Source organism: Bos indicus, chromosome 6 (genome assembly GCF_029378745.1).
Source record: "Bos indicus isolate NIAB-ARS_2022 breed Sahiwal x Tharparkar chromosome 6, NIAB-ARS_B.indTharparkar_mat_pri_1.0, whole genome shotgun sequence".
Lineage (NCBI taxonomy): Eukaryota > Metazoa > Chordata > Mammalia > Artiodactyla > Bovidae > Bos > Bos indicus.
The window spans coordinates 12,955,580-12,973,914 of NC_091765.1; the positions used below are offsets into that span (position 1 = coordinate 12,955,580).

The window sequence follows — 18,335 nt, forward strand, 5'->3', positions numbered from 1 at the left end:
GGCAAGGTCAAAGAATGTTCAAACTACCACACAATTGCACTCATTTCACATACTAACAAAGTAATGCTCAAAATATTCAATATAGGCTTCAGCAGTATGTGAACTGAGAACTTCAAGATATATAAGCTGGGTTTCAAAAAAGCAGAGGAACCAGATGAAATTGCTAACATTCACGGTATCACAGAAAAAGCAAGGGAATTTCAGAAAAACACCTTTTCTGCTTCATTGAATGTGCTAAAGCCTTTGACTGTGTGGACTGCAACAAACTGTAGAAAATTCTTCAATAGATTGGAAAATCAGACCACCTTTCTTGCCATCTGAGAAACCTGTATGTGGGTCATGAAGCAACAATTAAAACTGGACACGGCACAAATGAATGGTTCAAAATTGGAAAGAAGTATGGCAGGCTGTATACTGTCACCCTGCTTATTTAACGTTAATGCAGAGTATATCATGCAATATGCCAGGCTGGATGAATCACATGCTGGAATCGAGATTGCCAGGAGAAACATCAACAACCTCAGAAATGTAGATGATACTACCCTAATGGCAGAAAAGTGAAGAGGAACTAAAAATCCTTTTGATGAGGATGAAAGGGGAGAGTAAAAAAGCTGGCTTGAAACTCAACATTCAAAAAAATGAAGATAATAGCATCTTGTCCTATCAAATCATGGAAAATAGAAGGGGAAAAAATTAAAGTAGTGACATATTTTTATTTTCTTGGGCTCCAAAATCACTGCAGACTGTAACTGCAGCCATGAAATTAAAAGATGCTTGCTCCTTGGAAGGAAAGCTATGACACACCTAGACAGCATATTAAAAAGCAGAGACATCACTTTGCCAACAAAGGTCCATATAGTCAAAGCTATGGTTTGTACAGTAGTCATGTACAGATGTGAGAGCTGGAGCATTAAGAAGGCTAAACACCACAGAACTGATGCTTTTGACTACAGTTCTGGAGAAGACTCTTGAAAGTCCCTTGGATAGCAAGGAGATTAAACCAGTCAGTCCTAAAGGAAGTCAACCCTGAACATTCCTTAGATGGACTGATGCTGAAGCTACAATACTTTGGCCATCTGATGCAAAGAGCCCACTCACTGGAAAAGACCCTGATGCTGGGAAAGATTGAGGGCAGGAGGAGAAGGGGACAACAGAGGATGAGATGGTTGGAAGGCATCATCAACTCAGTGGACATGAATATGAACTAACTCCGGCTGATAGTGGAGGACTGGGGAGCCTGGAGTACTACAGTCTACAAGGTCACAAAGAGCCGGACACAACTTAGTGACTGAACAGTAACAGAAAATTAGGATTCTGGTATCCAGATCAGAAAGAAATGTGCCCTAAAAGGGAGAATATGGTAGATGACCAACTCACCACTACAAATTGTTCTCCTTCCTAAGTACAATGCCGTCACTGGAAAGCAGCTGCCTGACCCTGAGGAGGGATTACACATCTCATTCCCCACCTCTCAGGCCGGGAGTGGTCATGTGACTGCGCCTTGCCAACAGAATGTGAACAGAAACGCTGTGTGTCACTTCCAAGGCAAAGACCTGAAACTCCAGGTGTGCACTCTGCACTCGTCCCGTCCTCTGCTGAGTGAGAATCCTGAGGCTCCAGGTGGCGGGCGGGCAGCAGGCGCAGGGCCACAGTATGTGCGCTCGGTCGCTTTGGTCCCGTTTGCCTCTTTGCAATGTTATGCACTGTAGCCCATCAAGCTCTTCCGTCCGTAAGATTCTCCAGGCAAGAATGCTGAGTGGGTGACCATTTCCTTCTCCAGAGGATCTTCCCGACCCATTGATCAAACCCACAGCTCCTGCAACTCCTGCAACTCCTGCGTTGACAGGTGGATTGCTTATCACTGAGCCACCTGGGAAGCCCCACAGTATGAATGGAGGTCCTCAATTCTCCACATGAAAGGTGACTTGTTGACACAGAACACTCACATAGGTCTGTGTGAGGAGCAGGAAACACACTTGTGTTTTTCAGATCACTTATTTTGAGACATTTATTTTCACCCTAAAAATTGGTCCTGCAACTAGAGTGCTCTTCTAACAGAATCCTGCAACAAACGCCATCATTCAGGGGATGGCAGAAATTGATGGAGGAAATTGGAAAGATGGAGAGCTATTTATGCAGTGGCAACTGATTTGGAAAGAAACTTGGCTGCCAATAACTAAGTACCTGCCAAACTTGCAGCTCTAAATTAGAATGTTGTGATAGCTCATTACTGGCTGTTTTTAGCACACTGTTGGAAGAAAGATGGACTCAGGCAAGAACTGACCAGTTTGCAAGCAAACATGAAAGGAAATACAGAGAATGCAGCTATCCAGGTTTTCTCACAATTGTAAAGTCTGCCTAATTCTAGAACTCAAACACTAATAGGCAACTGAAAAGGTTTTGAACAGTAGAGGTTCTTTATGTTTTCAGTTAAACAACATGAGTTAGTTCTGGAACAAAAATCAGAATAAAGGACATTTCCTTTCCATCTAAGCCTGTTAAGATAGATTTAAGATAGTCATCATTAAGTTAAGAGAAAGATGTGGGGCAAGAAAGCTAGGAAATAAAGCATACCAGAGAATGAGGTCTGGGATAAATGTTTAGACGTACGTTCTCATCTATGAAACTGCCTGGAACAGGAAGCTACTTTAAGTTATGGTGGGAGGAAGTTATACTGTCAAAGAACCCAGAATGCTGAATTAAAATGTTGTTTATGGTACAGTCACTATAGAGAACTGTATGGAGTTTCCTTAAAAAACTAAAAATAGGCCTACCATATGATCCAGCAATCCCACTCCTGGGCATATAACAAGATAAAACCAGAATCTGAAAAGATGCATGCACCCCAGTGTTCACAGGACCACTATTCATAGTAGCCAAGACATGGAAGCGGCCTAGATGTCCTTTGATAAAGGGATGGATACAGATGCGGTACATACACAACAGACTATTACTCACACGTAAAAAAGAATGAAATAAAGCCATTTGTGGACCTAGAGATTATTCTTCTAGTGAAGTCAGACAGAGAAAAACAAGTATCACTAGATATCACTTACATGTAGAATCTAAAAAAAAAATGATACAAATGAATTTATTTACAAAACAGATTCACAGACTTAGAAAACAAACTTAAGGTTATCAAAAGGGAAAGGTACAGGGGAGGGATAAATTAGGAGGTTGGGATTAACATATACACACAACTATATATGGTTTTTCCAGTGGTCATGTATGGATGTGAGAGTTGGACTGTGAAGAAGGCTGAGCACTGAAGAATTGATGCTTTTGAACTGTGGTGTTGGAGAAGACTCCTGAGAGTCCCTTGGACTGCAAGGAGATCCAACCAGTCCATTCTGAAGGAGATCAGCCCTGGGTGTTCTTTGCAAGGACTGATGCTAAAGCTGAAACTCCAGTACTTTGGCCACCTCATGTGAAGAGTTGACTCATTGGAAAGGACTCTGATGCTGGGAAGGATTAGGGGTGGTAGGAGAAGGGGACAACAGAGGATGAGATGGCTGGATGGCATCACTGACTCGACGGACGTGAGTCTGAGTCAACTCCGGGAGATGGTGGAGGCCTGGCGTACTGCGATTCATGGGATCGCAAAGAGTTGGACACGACTGAGTGACTGAACTGAACTGAACTGATATATAAAATAGATAATTAGCAAAAACCTACTGTATAACACAGGGAACTCTACTCAAAACTCTGTAATAACCTATAGGGAAAAGAATCTTAAAAAGAATAGATACAGTAAGTTATCCATATATGAACCTTCAAGCGATAAACTTTCTAAGACATAAAAGCGCATTCACAAAGTCCAATCACTTAAGTTAGTTCATGTTTCTGGCATTATCTGTAGAAGTTTGGTACTCAGGCAAATTTTGTTGGACTTATGAACAAACTGGACTTACAAACACACTCTTGGAATGGACCTCGTTTGTCTATAGGCGACTTGCTTATGTATACACATAGCTGAATCACTATGTATACATCTGAAACTATCATTACGTAAATCAACTATTCTCCGATATAAAATAAAAATTAAAAAAAATAATAGTTCAGTGCCCATGAAAAAAAATCCTGCTGAATGTTTTAAGCATTATCCTCAAACCCCCAAATTTACACAAACAGCAAGCTGAACAGAGGCAAAGGACATTCTCCAACATTCACTCCATCATGGCTATTTCCACCAGTAGAATTGCTTCCAGAGAGCTGGTTCCATATTCAATCAAGAGACACTTCCCTCACCTCCCACCCACCCCCTGGCCAGCACAGAGGGACTTCACAATGTCACAAACTCAGCATGATTTCAACTCTGCCAGGGAGCAGGGACTGCTGTGTGACTCCCATTTTTCCTCTGAATCGTTGAATGCCCCAGTGTTTTTAGGTCTGTTAAAACAAAACTAAAATTTTCAGATCTTATTGCAGTAAAAGCGGTCATCACTGGTGCCATCCTGCCACGCCGGAATTTGGCTGTAGTCACGGAACACCTGGGCGCAGGGCGAGCACCGGGGCTGGGCGTCCAGGACCTTGCTCCGGTGCATTGCACTCTTAGCTGGGAAACTTAGGTGTGGTGTGCGTGAGGCCGGAGCTCCACATGGGGCCAGGAAAGGCCAGGCAACCACAACATATCTGTGGGCTAGATGAGAGGCCCAGATGAACTTAAGGACGCTAGCATGGGACTCTTAGTTTTTCAAGATCTATACACTCCAAACCCTTGATCACCCCAGCTCTAGCGTCTGGGCTTTCCCTGGTTTGGTGAGGACTTAATTCTGATGATGGGAAAGCAAAGGACTTAATTACTTGCTTCAGTATCATTTACTATTGACTGAAAAGTGAACCAGATGGTATTACAGCCATGGAAGAAAATCCAAGTTTACGGAAGAACCTAATGGGTGAACACACCCAGTCGGCACCAGTATTTTATCTGTACTTCCTCTTCCAGCCTCTGGGGACCTCTTTGCCTGACTTCAGAACTATTGCTATGAGCTCAGAAGTGGTTACTCTGGAAAAGGAGCAGTGTTAGGCCATGCACAGGAAAACTTCCAATGACAAACTCCCTGCTTGTCTCAGGAAGTTCCTGGATTTTCCTGAATGGGACTACTGAAACCCAGAGGAAGGCACTCTTCAGGTAACCCTCACAGCAGAAACCTATGGTTGGTATGTGTCTTGGAGGAAAAAGGAATCATACTTGCTCTTGGCTCAGCATCGTTATACCTCCAGACTGTTTTTGGTTTTATTTGGCAGTGACATTGCAGATAAACTCCATTTCTTGAATGACAGGATATATACATACGAAAAAGATACCAATATGATATTTGGTTACCCAACTTCTTTCAAATGTCAAGTCCAGAAATGTCCAAGTTGTCCCAGACAGTACATTTTCAGAATTCCAGATGATACTGTGATAAATGACATCAAAGCTTCAAGCTTTATAATTATAAAAGACTCTCTTCATCATTCCCCAAATGAAACAGCAAAATACAGCAAATTGATTTTTATATTTTTATATTTTTATATTTTTTTTATATTTTATATATTTTTTATATTATATTTTTATATTTATATATCACTAATATTTTTATAAATCCAACTCAGAAGAAAGATGCCAGTGCCAGCTGTTTTATTCATCTTAACTTGTGCATTGTGAATAAATGTTACAATTTTTTTTCTGTTAAAAAAAGACGATTACCTCAATGGAGGTTTTGAGTGTCTCAGGAGGGAGAAGTCAGAAGTGGGATATTGATAGGTTTCAAAGTTTGGGATCAATTGGTTTAGGGCAGGTCATTCAAGGTGAAGAAGTACTTGAGACAAGGCACAGTGGTGCTAGATCAGTCTAGGAGAGGTATATGTCAGTGAAAGGGCAGATCTCGAAGCACATCCTTGATATGTAAGATGTTACAACATTTGAGCTATTTACCCAGGTGACAAGACCATTATATCTTAACAAAAAATCTGTGGGAATTTCCTAAAGCAAACCATCAAATTACTTCTTGATTTACACCCACGTCTTTCCAGGTCAGAGTCTTCCTGGAACGGACAACAAAACTGTGGCCCACAATGCTTAGTTAAGTCCCACTGACACAAGGTCTCAGTTCTCACTATCCTAGCTAACCAGTACCCGCTCTACCATGATATGGGTGCCAGGGAGTGGCTTTTAATTGAAATGTTGCCAGACCAACAGGAACAACGTAAAAACTTGTGAAGAAGACATTCCTCATCCAGAGATCTAAGATGTGGGGGATGCCTTGATTGAAAATTCCCTGGGGAGGGAGTAGGGCTATTCTGTGTTTAGAAAGAAGTTCGAATGTGGATACTGGCTGCCCAGATGGGTGGAACAAGCAGGAAACACTTAACCTGATCATCACAAATTTTGGGCTTCCCTTCCATGGCCTAGAATCATCACTGTGAAACAGCTGCCCAGCTGGAGGCCACATTTCCCATCTTCCTGCAAGGGTAGGTAAAGCCTTGGGACTGGTCCCAGGAATGTGAATGCCATGAGACTAGAAGTGAGGCAGCTTACTTTCAAAGTGGAAATCTGTGAAACAGATGTGCATTCTCCATGTTCTCCTTCTCCTCTGGTACTGAAGGAAAAGTATTTTCGAACTCTAGAGAAAGGCCAAGTCACAAGGGAAGATGCCTAAATGTCTGAGTCTACATCTGAAAAGCTGCCCACAGACCAGAGGTTCTCACTGTGGTTTGACAGGCAATGTAGATATTAACTTCTCTTGGGTTAAGCCACTGAGATGTGGTAGCATATTTATAATGGTGGTGGTGGTTTAGTCACTAAGTTGTGTCTGACTCTTGCGACCCCATGTCCTGTAGCTTGCCAGGCTCCTCTGTCCATGGGATTCTCCAGGCAAGAATACTGGAGTGGGTTGCTGTTTCCTTCTCCAATATTTATAATAGTAGGTAGTATTGTTCTAACTAATGCATGGGGCTAATTATAAAAGATGGAAAATATGTATCAATAGCAACATTTGATACATTCATTTCAAAAGCAGTATAAGCACATATGTATGGAATAATCATGCCATTGTTGTAACAACCACCATCCATATAAATAGAAGAAACATGGAAGAATATTGATTAAAATATTAATAAACATGTCTGAATACTGGTATTACTGATAATTCCTGTCACAGTTTATGCTTTTCTGAATTTTCCAAATGCTCTACACTAAGATATTTTTGACATAAGGAAAAAGGGTTTTTTTAAGATTTTTTGCTATTAATAACTAGATGTGAATATCTCTAAGACATAAACCATTACTACTATGTCCTGGCAAATAGTAGGTTCTCAACAAATATCTACTTAATAATAATAATAATTACCAATGAGGCTCTCACACAGTAGCTTTTAGTTTCCCAGGGGTTGGTGATAGAAGTGGAGGGTTATACAGGTGCTTTTTCAGAGTTGTGCTCGAAGATGTTCTTTTTTCAATAAAAAGCAACTTCATGAGTAAGTCATTTTTTAAAATAAGAGTGATTGGAAAGTAATACCAAAATGAAATTTACTCAGGCACAGTTTTAAAAGTGTAAGGCTGACACAGCAGCTTTCCAGACATGCCTGACCTAATACTGCTGTGACTCGCAATCGAGAGCCCTCGCCGGCCGGCGTAAGCAGTTGGTTCCTGAAACCGCCTGGGATCAGGGTGGAGCTGCTGGCAGCGGTGTTTTCTCCCCAGGGGGATGGTGCAGTGCCATCCAGGTCTGCCTGCCTATGAAAACAGGCTTCCATCACCATAGCAGCAAGACTGATCATCTCATTCTGACTAAAGAGGTCTCTGCTCTCAATTCCGGGAGGGTAAAATCAGTACTTCCAGACAAGGGATGAGTCACTGTTTTTGGCCTCATTAACACGGTATAGCCCTTATGTCTGCTAACAACCAGGTATTAAAAAAAAAAGAGAATTCAGTTCAACAAATGAGTAAAATGGGGCAGCCAGGCAGTGAGAATTATGGCAAATAACTCCAAATCTCAACTTTGCATTGGATGAAGGAAAGGTCAACTAAAAAACAAGACAAAACCCACAACTCTAGAAAGCTACATTAACCCTTTAAATACATAATCCAAGCTCTTTAAAGAAGCAGAGGCACCTGGTTGTTAGAAGAAAATGTTGATTTAAACATACACTTATCTCTGAAGGACAAACAAGGTTGTTATCATGAAGGGTTCCCAATTGAATATGCCTCTTCGAAAGGGATTTGGAGTTAGAAGAGAGACTGTGTCTTGCTGCTGCTGAAATGGAGGGTTGAGTGGACAGGAAATGGGAAGCCCAGTAACAGTTTTGTGAGGACAGGAGTCAGTTAGGAACATTCAGAAGCAACTTTGTGGCTTTTGGAACAGTAGGTATGTTGTTAAATAAAAGAAGATACATGAAAGAGACGGAGCTAGACCATAAGACTGTGAAGAAGGCTGAGCACCGAAGAATTGATGCTTTTGAACTGTGGTGTTGGAGAAGACTCCTGAGAGTCCCTTGGACTGCAAGGAGATCCAACCAGTCCATTCTGAAGGAGATCAGTCCTGGGTGTTCTTTGGAAGGACTGATGCTGAAGCTGAAACTCCAATACTTTGGCCACCTCATGCGAAGAGTTGACTCATTGGAAAAGACTCTGATGCTGGGAGGTAGTTGGGGCAGGAGGAGAAGGGGACGACAGAGGATGAGATGGCTGGATGGCATCACTGACTCGATGGACGTGAGTCTGAGTGAATTCCGGGAGTTGGTGATGGACAGGGAGGCCTGGCGTGCTGCAATTTATGGGGTCGCAAAGAGTCGGACACGACTGAGCGACTGAACTGAACTGAGACCATAAGAAAATGCAACTGTTCAGCTCAAATTTGACTAAATAAGGATATTTGACTAAATATCAAATATTAGTCCAATATCCTTATTTAGTGATCAGACTTTCCCAGGGTTAAATACAGACACACAGCATAGAAAATACAAAGTTCAAACTAGCAATTTTTTCCACTACCCACCCCCTACAAAAATGTATAGGCAACCTTCAGCACAAGCAGTTAATTGAAGCCTCATTTTTTTTTTTCTTGCAAAGATGACACTCTAAAATTTTATAATCTCTAATACAGCAACTGTGCCAGTATTATTGTATGGAAGCCTTTCCTAATGATTCTGGTTCCAAAGACACCGTCTTGTGGACTGAGATGGCAGCAGCAAGACTCTTCATTAGGATGAAAGGAGAGGCTAATAACTTGTCAACAGAAATTATGAAGAGCTAGGAGCATCTTTAAAGAGCTCATGTGAACATGATCTCATTCTCAAAAACATTACAACATAGAACTATTTGGTAAAAGGACAGAAAAGCTAAGCAAAAGGGAGTCTATCCAGGATGGCGCTGAGAGCTGCCATATACACGTGCGAGTGGAGAGCATCTTAGAGGGTCCTCTAAGGTCGAAGACACACTGAATGGGCAACAGTGAGTTAGTTCCCAGCTGCTTGGACAAAAGTTATCTCTGTGTCTCAAAACAAAGCACTGGAAGAAATCCAATAAACAAAATAGACTCAGGCTCCAGAGACCTCTAACAAAATGTGGTTACTGAGGAGATAAAACCCAAATGTGAATTGTAAACTAAACAAGTGCAGGAATAAAGAGCCAGTTTTGACTATATTTAGTCTGAAATGTACTAGTCAATTGGATTTCACATTTCCTAAAGCAGTCTGACTTTGCTTGAGTTGAATAGATATACAATTTCTCACAGAAAAGAGCACAGCAGTTAAAAATAAGACTGCATATTAACAAGATGGGATTGATGGCAAAATGCTTGTAAAGATGATAAAATCTGTGGTATCTCAGATCTACTAACAGCCCATTGTCCATGTTAAGGGCTACTGGCAACCCCTTACTTCATTTCCTGGGATATCTACCCTGTCTAGGAAATTCAGATAGCTAATTGCTTATCTGAATTATTTAGACTCGCATTTAACTTGCCCAATATGCTACTGGTGATGAGATGGTTGGATGGCATCACCGACTCAATGGACATGGGTTTGGGTGGACTCGGGGAGTTGGTGATGGACAGGGAGGCCTGGCAGGCTGCAGTTCATGCGGTCGCAAAGAGTCGGACACAACTGAGCAACTGAACTGAACTGAACTGATGTTTATTTACCTTAGATGCAGAGTACATCATGAGAAATGCTGGGCTGGATGAAGCACAAGCTGGAATCAAGACTGCCAGGAGAAATATCAATAACCTCAGATACACAGATGACACCATTCTTATGGCGGAAAATGAAGAACTGAAGAGCCTCTTGACGAAATTGAAAGAGGAGAGTGAAAAAGCTGGCTTGAAACTCAACATTCAAAAAATGAAGATCATGGCATCTGGTCCCATCACTTCATGGCAAATAGATGGGGAAACAATGGAAACAGTGACAGACTATTTTCTTGGGCTCCAAAATCACTGCAGATGGTGACTGCAGCCATGAAATTAAAAGATGCTTTCTCCTTAGAAGAAAGACCAACCCAGACAGCATATTAAAAAGCAGAGACACTACTTTGTCATGAGCAGATGTGAAAGTTGGACTATAAAGAAAGTTGAGCACCGAAGAATTGATGCTTTTGAACTGTGGTGTTGGAGAACTCTTGAGAATCCTCTGGATTGCAAGGAGATCAAACCAGTCAATCCTGAAGAAAATCAGTCCTGAATATTCATTGGGAGACTGATGCTGAAGCTGAAACTCCAGTACTTTGGCCACCTGATGTGAAGAACTGACTCACTTGAAAAGACTGTGATGCTGGGAAAGATTGAAGGCAGGAGGAGAAGGGCACAACAGAGGATGAGATAGTTGGATGGCATCACCAACTCGATGGACATGAGTTTGAGCAAGCTCTGGGAGCTGGTGATGGACAGGGAAATCTGGCATGCTACAGCCCACAGGGTCACAAAGAGTCGGACATGACTGAGCAACTGAACTGAATTGCTTATCAGTGTTTCTCTCTCCCTCACCCACCTTACATAAGATCTTCAGAGGAGAATAGATGTTCCAACTAAATCAAGGATATGGTGTTTGTTTCATAGATAAAGCATGTTCACAAATGCAGGAAGAAATCCCTTTTCATACATGAGATATATTCAATAGCAGGTAAACAGTTAGTTGTCTAAAATCTTCATTTTGTTTCTTAACAAACTGAACTGGAAGCCCTATGTGAAGCAGTACAAGACTCTAAGACAAGTTCAGATAATCTTTACATTTTTATCTCCTGGTAAATATCTAATTAGCATCATCTGGATCAATAGAACTAAGGTTAGGAAGTTTGAGGAGTCAAGCAGTATTGAATTTGTGAAGGACTGTTCCATAGGATCTGCAAATGTTTAACCAAGTCAGTCCATTCTCAGATTTATCCTTTGAATTTTCCAGGGTCTATTTTTGCTTTGTAGTTTTGATGTTCATTTTTATTTACATTGCCATTAGATATGTAAGGATCTCTTTATCTGAAATCTCTCAATTCTACTTTTAACCAAGGATTATAAAATGGCACCATTCAGAATATCTCAGTTTTATGATTTGAAAGTGATCCTGGAATCAATGGACCGGAGATAGGAAGGACTCATGATCTTCATCATCAAGTGATCACTGTCATTATTTCTCAATAACATCCCCATCCAGAATCTGCCAGGTTGGACTGCCAAGAAAATGACAATGAGATGGAGCTGGAGCACAAGATATTTATTTATTAGGAACCAACAGCTATGAAGGAAAGGAGAGGACATAGATCTGGGGATAGGAAGAAGTGAAACTACAATGGACTTGCCAGCAGACCGTGGCCAAGCAGACCAGAAACTCTTGAGCAAACGTGGCCTGTCAAGATGTCACACATTGAACTGAAATGCCTGGTTTTTGTATTTCTTCTCTGGTCAGTTGTTCTATGTGGGCTGCCCTGGGAAGGGCATGGACTTAAGTGAGGGGTTTCTTTGCCAACGAGGCAGACTTTGAAGGAGCTGACAGATTATCAGATTGTCTGGTAATCACACTTTCCACAAACTGAGTGGCAAATTTTTCTTCAAAAGGCATCTGGACAGTGCTTCTTCACATTTATCAAAGGGAAATTTTGAATTTCCTCTTAAAAATGGTCATGACTCATATGTCCACACAAATATTCGTAATAGTACCAAAGAGGAAACAACCCAAATGCCCATCAACTGATGAGTGGATAATACAACGTGGTGTATCCACCCAAAGGAATATCACTTGGCAATGAAAAGGAGTTCAGTGCTGATGGATGCTACAACATGGAACCTTGAAAACATAAGCCTAAGTCAAAGAAGCCAGTCACAAAAGACCACAGCAGAGCGGTAAGAACAAGATGGCAGAGTAGAAGGGCGTGTGCTCATGTTCTCCTGCGAGAACACCAAAATCACAGCTAGCTGCTGAACAACGATCAACAGGAGAATGTTGAAATCCACCAAAGAAAGATACCCCCCGTCCAAGAGCAAAGGAGAAGTCACAACAAGATGGTAGGAGGGGCAGAATCACATTTAAAATCAAACTTCATACCCACCAGAGGACGAGATAGTTGACTGGCATCACTGATTCAAAGGAGAGTTTGAGAAAACTCTAAGAAATAGTGAAAGACAGTGAAGCCTGGCATGCTGCAGTTCATGGGGTCTCAAACAGTTGCACACAACTGAGCAATTAAACAACAAAATACTCACCAGAGACGCTTGTAGGGCACAAACAAAATCTTGTGCACACAAGGACCCAGGGAAAGGAGAAACTACCCACCCAAAAAGATGGAGCCAGACCCGCCTGTGAGTATCTGAGGGTCTCCTGTGGAGGCACAAGTCAGCAGGGGGCTGCCACGGCAACAGGGACTCTGGGAGAGGCAGCGGGAGGCATACGTCCTCTTGAAGAAGGTCACCATTAGCCCCACCATAGGGCTGCCAGGTGGGCGATTCACAGACTGAAGAACAATTATACAAAAGGAGTTCTCACACTGTTGTGAAAATTCTAGGCCCCTCAACAGACTTCCCAACCTGGGGATTCAGCAAGGGACGGAGAAACCCAGGGAATCTGACTTTGAAGGTCAGTGGGATTTGATTACAGAACTTCCATGGACTCGGGGAAACAGAGACTCTTGGAGGGCACAGACAAAACCTTGTGCGCACCAGAACCCAGGACAGAGGAGGGGTGACCCCCTGAGAGACTGAGCCAGGCTTTCCTGTGAGCTTTGGGAGTCTCCAGTGGCGGTGTGAGCCAACAGGGGCTGGCCGAAGGGTCGGGGCACAGGCAACAGGAGTCCTGGGAGGTGCAGCATGCTGACAGAAGTCTTTTGCAAGAGGTGGCCTCAGGCCAAAGTACAGGAAGGCAACATAGCCCCACCCACCAGCAGAAAACTGGACTAAAGATTTACTGAGCATGAACTTGCCCACCAGAGCAAGACCCAGTTTTCCCCACAACCAATCCCTCCCATTAGAAAGCCTGCACAAGCCTCTTATCCTCATCCATCAGAGGGCAGACAGAACGAAAACCACAATCACAGCAAACTAACCAGTGATCACATGGATCACAGCTTTGTATACTTAATGAAACTATGAGCCATGTGATATAGGGCCACCCAAGACGGACAGGTCATGATGGAGAGTTCTGACAAAATGTGGTCCACTGGAGAAGGGAATGGCAAACCACTTCAGCATTCTTGCCTTGAGAACCCCATGAAAAGTGTGAAAATTATGACACTGAAAGATGAACTCCCCAGATCGGTAGGTGTCCAACATGCTACTGGAAAAAAGAAGAGAAACAGCTCCAGAAGAAATAAAGAGAGTGAGCCAAAGCGGAAACAAGAGTTGTGGATGTGACTGGTGGTGAAAGTCCAGAATAATATTAGAATAACATTTAGAATATTTAAATTCTAAATAGAATAGTTTAGAATAATATTACATAGGAACTTGGAATATTAGGTCCATGAATCAAGGTAAATCAGGCATGGTCAAATGGAAGTTGGGAAGAACAAACATCTACCTCTTAGGAAACAGTGAACTCAAATGGATGGGAATGGGCAAATTCAATTCAGATGACCATTATATCTACTACTACGGGCAAGAATCCCTTAGAAGAAATGAAGTAGCCCTCATAGTCAACAAAGCAGTCTGAAATGCAGTGCTTGGGTGCAATCTCAAAAACAACAGAACAATCTCAGTTCATTTCCAAGGCAAACCATTCAACATTGCAGTAATCCAACTCTATGACCCAAACACTAACGCCAAAGAAACTGAAGTTGAACATTTCTGTGAAGACCTACAACACCTTCTAGAACACTGAAGTGGGGAGAAAAAAATTGTCCTTTTCATCAAAGGGACTGGAATGCAAAAGTAGGAAGTCAAGAGATACCTGGAGTATCAAGCAAGTTTGGCCCTGGAGTACAAAATGCTGCTGGGCAAAGGCTAACAGAGTTTTGCCAAGAGAATGCACTAGTCATAGCAAACACCCTCTCCAACAACACAAGAGATGACTCCACATAGATATCACCAGATGACCAACACCAAAATCAGATGATCAATACCAAAATAAGACTGATTATATTCTTTGCAGCCGAAGATGGAGAAGCTCTATACAGTCAGCAAAAATAAGACTGGGAGCAGGTTGTGCTCAGGTCATAAACACCATATTGCAAAATTCAGACTTAAATTGAAGAAAGTAGGGAAAACACTAGGCCATTCAGGTATGACCTAAATCATATCCCATATCACAGTGGAAGTGACAAATAGATTCAAGGGATTAGATCTGATTGACAGAGTGCCTGAAAATCTATGGACAGAGGTTTGTAATACTGTACAGGAGGTGGTGACCAAAACCATTCCCAAGAAAAAGAAAGCAAACGGTTGTCTGAAGAAGCTTTACAAATAGCTGAGAAAAGAAGAGACGTGAAGGGGAAAGGAGAAAGAGAAAGATATGCCCATCTGAATGCAGAGTTCAAGAGAAAAGGAAGGAGAGATAAGGTCTTCTTAAGTTAACAATGTAAAGAAATAGAGGAAAACAATAGAATGAGAAAGACGAGAGATTTCTTCAAGAAAACTGGAGAAACCAAGGGAACACTTTATGCAAAGACAAGCACAATGAAGGAAAGAAATGGCAAGGACCTAACGGAAGCAGAAGAGATTAAGAAGAGATGGGAAGAATACACAGAAGAACTGTACAAAAAAGATCTTCATGACCTATATAATCATGATGCTGTGCTCACTGACCTAGAGCCAGACATTCTGGAGTGCAAAGTCAAGTGGGCCTTAGGAAGCATCACTACAAACAAAGCTAGTGGAGGTGATGGAATTCCAGTTAAGCTATTTCAATTCTTAAAAGATGATCCTGTGAAAGTGCTGTACTCAATATGTCAGCAAATTTGGAAAACTCAGCAGTGGCCACGGGACTGCAAAAGGTCAGTTTTCATTCCAATCCCAAAAAAAGGCAATGCCAAAGAATGTTCAAACTACCACACAATTGCACTCATCTCACACGCTAGCAAAGTAATGCTCAAAATTCTCCAAGCTAGCCTTAAACAGTATGTGAGCCAATAATTTCCAGATGTGCAAACTGCATTTATAAGAGGCAGAGGAACCAGAGACTACATTGCCAACATCTGGTGGATCATAGAAAAAGCAAGGGAATTCCAGAAAAACATCTACTTCTGCTTTATTGACTATACAAAAGCCTAGGTGTGTATCACAACAAACTGTGGAAAATTCTGAAGAGATGGGAATACCAGAGTCCCTGACCGGCCTCCTGAGAAACCTGTGTGCAGGTCAAGAAGCAACATGGAACAATGGACTGGTTCCACATTGGGAAAGGAGGATGTCAAGGCTATATATTGTCACCCTGACTATTTAACATATGCAGAGTACATCATGTGAAATGCCAGGCTGGATGAATCACAAGATGGAATCAAGATTGCCGGGAGGAATATCAATAACCTCAGATATGCAGATGATACCACCCTTATGGCAGAAAGTGAAGAGGAACTAATGAGCCTCTTGATGCAGGTGAAAGAAGAGAGTGAAAAAGCTGGCTTACAACTCAACAGTCAAAAAACTAAGATCATGGTATATGGTCCCATCATGGCAAATAGATGGGGAAAAAACAGAAACAGTGACAGACTTTATCTTGGGGGGCTCCAAAATCACTATGGATGGTGACTGCAGGCAAGAAATTAAAAGATGCTTACTCCTTGGTAGAAAAGCTATGAGAAACCTAGATGGCATATTAAAAAGCAGAGACATCACTTTGCTGACAAAGGTCCATCTGGTAAAGCTATGGTTTTTCCAGTAGTCATGTATGGATGTGAGAGCTGGACCATAAATGCTGAGAGCCTAAGCACTGGTGCTTTCAAACCGTGGTGCTAGAGAAGACTTTTGAGAGTCCCTTGGACAACAAGGAGATCAAACCAGTCAATCCAAAGGAAATCACTCCTTAATATTCATTGGAATACAGATGCTGAAGTTCCAATACTTTGGCCACCTGATGTGAAGAGCCAACTCACTGGAAAAGACCCTGATGCCAGGAAAGACTGAAGGCAGGAGGAGAAGGGGGCAACAGAGCATGAGATGGTTGGTTACTGGATATGAGTTTGAACAAACTACTCTGGGAGATAGTGAAGGACAGGAAAGTCTGGCATGCTGCAGTCCACAGGTTGCAAAGAGTCTGACACAACTGAGCGAATGAACAGTAACAACAAAAGATCACAAAGGGTATGATTTCTTTTATATAAATATCTGGAATAGGCAAATCTATATAGACGGAAAGCAGATCGGTGGTTGCTTAGGACTTTGGTTGGGAGTGGGGCGAGGAAAATGACTGCTAATATAAATGAAGTTTCTTTTGGGGATGATAAAATATTCTAAACTTCAATGGTTGTGATGCACAACTCTGTAAACACACTAAAACCATCCAATTTAATGTTTAAACCAATGAGTTTTATAGTCTGCTATGTAGATTTCAATGTTTTAACAAGGGTCACCACTAAAGTGTGGTAGGCAAATGTACTTGTTTTTTGTCTGAACATAGTCAATTAATCATCATTACGATCAGCAACGTCATCATCATCATGAATATTTATAGGCACTCATCTAAAATGCACTGCATCCATTATCTCATTTCTATATCAACCAACACTTATTTGCTTCCCCACTTTTGAGGAATTGAGGGAAGAGATACTAACAGTTAGGGAGCATGGGATTGACATATACATACTACTGTATTTAAAATAGATAACCAAGGTCCTACCATATATATAGCGCAAGGAACTCTGCACAGTGTTATGTAGCAGCCTGGATGGAACGGGAGTTTGGGGGAGACCTAACACATGCATATGGATGGTATGGCTGAGCTCCTTTGCTGTCCACCTCAATCTATTACAACATTGTTAATCAGCTATGCTCCAATATAAAGGAAAAAGTTAAAAAAAAAAAACAGACTTTAGTGATATATTAGTTATAGACTAGTATATATTAGTTATAGACAAAGAGGGAGCTGTCATGACTTTAGTATTTCTGAAACTCTGTATGAGCTTCCACGTTAAGGCAGGGATACTTCTCAGTTAAATTTTTTTTTGGATTGCTGTTTACGTTGGGTTTGTTGTTGTTGCTGCTGCCATTATTGATTTTGCTCCATCTATTCCATCTTCTTGGTTTATAGACCAGATCTCTTTTGTCTTTCAGTCTGTTATCTCTTTTACCTTATAATAAAAATGTCCTTATGCATTAAAACCAATTACTCACTTTACCACTTTATGTATGATAAAATTTAGGTTTAGACAGAACTGAGTAATTTGTCTAGGACTACGGAGTTAGTGATATCAAAACCATGATTCAATCTCTTTCTGATTCCAGACTTGCTTCATGAGTACATTACCTGTGTTGTAGAAACAGAACAAAACACATGTGTTAATATAGTGGCACCGTTCTAAAATTAACTATGTATGACGATATGATGATTTCACATTTTACATGCCCCATCCTCCATGAGGTTTAAGAGAATTTAAATCATATTTTCTAACTATTCATTTTGATTTTATTTGGATAATCAAGTTTTAATCTAGTTCTTTACTTTGGGAAGCAGATTACCACCCAACTAGCATAATAACATAATTATTCACTGAAATCCAAAAATCTGAAGAGAATTAAGGCAGTGGTTCAATGTTTCCAGTTGAAGATATTAAATTTTCTTTGCATGTAGGTATAATAAACTTTACAAGTAGACAGACTTACAAAGGTAAGATATATGTACCAACAGATTGTTGGATTTGTACAAACTTTTAGACTATTTTTTTCTTTAGACAATTTCAAACATTTTGAGGCATGCATGGGAAGATATTTTACACTAAGATT

At 41.3% G+C, this 18,335-nt stretch overlaps 1 long non-coding RNA gene and 1 pseudogene across 2 annotated transcripts in view; one reads left to right on the plus strand and one right to left on the minus strand.

The window, feature by feature from the left end:
• LOC139183583 (uncharacterized) overlaps positions 1-18,335 on the minus strand; it is an 87,445-nt gene that overhangs the window by 25,581 nt on the left and 43,529 nt on the right. Inside the window, exon 1 of one of the 2 annotated variants that reach the window (XR_011567060.1) lies at positions 7,335-8,016. The exons of the other annotated variant lie outside the window; for it this stretch is intronic. This is a non-coding gene — a long non-coding RNA (uncharacterized lncRNA). Of the gene's footprint in view, positions 1-7,334; positions 8,017-18,335 lie in introns of those variants that run through there. 2 annotated transcript variants of the gene reach the window in all.
• Positions 4,859-5,415, plus strand: LOC109559979 (popeye domain-containing protein 3 pseudogene; annotated as a pseudogene).